This window comes from Lygodium microphyllum, chromosome 8, assembly GCF_053477565.2.
Source record: "Lygodium microphyllum isolate KBCC chromosome 8, Lygodium_microphyllum_v1.1.10, whole genome shotgun sequence".
NCBI lineage: Eukaryota > Viridiplantae > Streptophyta > Polypodiopsida > Schizaeales > Lygodiaceae > Lygodium > Lygodium microphyllum.
The window spans coordinates 3001028-3003034 of record NC_141142.1 but is presented as its reverse complement, the minus strand read 5'-3'; positions in this window follow the sequence as shown (position 1 = coordinate 3003034).

The window sequence follows — 2007 nt, the reverse complement described above, 5'->3', positions numbered from 1 at the left end:
CTAACGTTCAGCTTCTTCCTTGTCTTCTCCACCATTTCTCTTTTGCGCTTAGCCAGGGCTGCTTTCCTCTCAGCAGATGTGTCAGTGGGTTGCACTTCATCTTGTCGTGGAGGAGGGGGTGGTGGGACGTAGACCTCCTCCTGAGGTCCCAGATCAAACTCTCGTTCACCCCCTTTTGTTTGCACGTCTTCTTGCGCCTTCTCTTCTGTGAAGCCAAGTTCGTTGATTTCTTGCACTATCAGGCCTACCTATGTAAGGTATTTTATTTGCTCCTCTAGGCTCTGCGGTGGGCCTCCTAGTTGCAGTGGTACGTGCAGGCCTGCTATTAGGGCTTTGCGTGCAATGGCTAGCTTCTTCTGCCAGCTGATCATTGGCCTCGTTTTCTTCTGTTTTGGTGGAGTGAAGCAGCGTGTTGAGGAAAGTGTGCTGCTGGGCTATCATAGAGAGCTGGGTAGCCTCTGCCCGATTTTCAGCCAACACTCTATCTCCTTCTGCTTTGGCCAATCGGCATGCCAGGTCTCGTACCCTCCTTTCCTTGTGGTCAGCCCATTCCTTCACTCTCTTCTCCATATCTTCCAAGCTCTCCCCCTGATGGAGGGTCATAGCCATGAGTCGTTGCTCTTGGTCTTTGAGCTCGCGGTGTAGGCCGGACTGCTCTTGGTGTTCATTGGCGATCTGCGCATTGAGCTGATCCAGCTTCACCTGCATTCTTCGCACCTGCTCTCCTTTTAGCTGGTCTAGCTCTACAGTCTCCTGTTTAATCTTCTCAAGCTGGTTTTGTGCCTCTAGGTTGACTGCAGTGAGCTGGTCATTCTTGCGGCGCAGGTGAGCAGTGGTCTCCCTCTCTCCGTTGAGGTGATCCATTAGGATTTTTCTTCTTCCCTCCCAGGCAGCATCACGTTCCTTTAGGGCTTTTGCTTCTTCTGCATCTCTATTGCTGTCTTCCTCCTTTAGCACAACAATCTCCCCTTGGTATTCTACTATCTGTTTAGTTTTCTCTAGCTGGAGAGTGGCTCTTGATTCTTGCTCTGTTGCCAACTCTTCCATGGCAGTTCTCTTTTCTTCCTTGGCCTTTTCTAGCTGCGAGAGCAACTCTTTAACGTACTCATCGTACTGGCCTGCTGGAGGTGGGGGATGGGACATGGTGGTGGCGGTGATAGTGGCTTCTGTTTTCTGTCTTTTAAGCTCTGGCCTTGGCTCCACATTAGCCGTGGCTGCCCTCTTCACTCCTGACACTGGGGTGGCCACGCCCGCTTCTCTTGCCAACTCCCTTTCCACCAGGAACTGTAGCCATGTGACCATATTGCTCTCATTGACCTTTGGCAAAGTTCTTGAGGCGGGGATGGTTATTACAGAAGCACAGGGCTAGTTGGCACAAAACTGGTAGGGACAGGCGTGATGGCCTCCTTGGCCTTGCCCTCTGTGACCCGGTGGTGGGACAGGATCTGGCACGTTCAAGCTTGTGTCTAGGTTCTTATCCTCCTGGGGTGGGGTTTGCTTTCTTTGCCATTGATGTTGCTCCACAGATAGGCGAATTGCAAGTTCCACATCTTCTTATTTCTTCTTCCTCAAGGCTTCTTCCTCCTCCTCAGCCCTTCTTTTCCTCTCCTCTTCGGCCTTTCTAGACTCCTCTTCCATTCTTTGTGCATCCTGTTTTTCTTTCCTTTTCCTCTCTGCTTCCTGGGCTCTTGACACTCTTTGCGCTTTTTGCAGTTCTTCTTTCTCTTTCTTCCTCCTTTCTTCTTCCCTTAGCTGTTGGAAGTGCTTAGTGTGCTGCTCTCTTTGCTGGCTGCTGGCACTGTTCCTCTTGCTTTTCTTCTTCATCGCTACTCTCATCAGTTTCTGTTTTCTCGTCAGAGCCAAAGGATTCTTCATAGTGTGGTGAGGGTGGCAGTCTCTCCTCCTCCTCCTTTGCTGCTCCTGCCTCCTTTACCACTTCTTCAATGAGGGCGGTTAGTACACCTCCATATCCAACAAGGGATGCTTTGGAGGTGGCCTTCTTCCTGT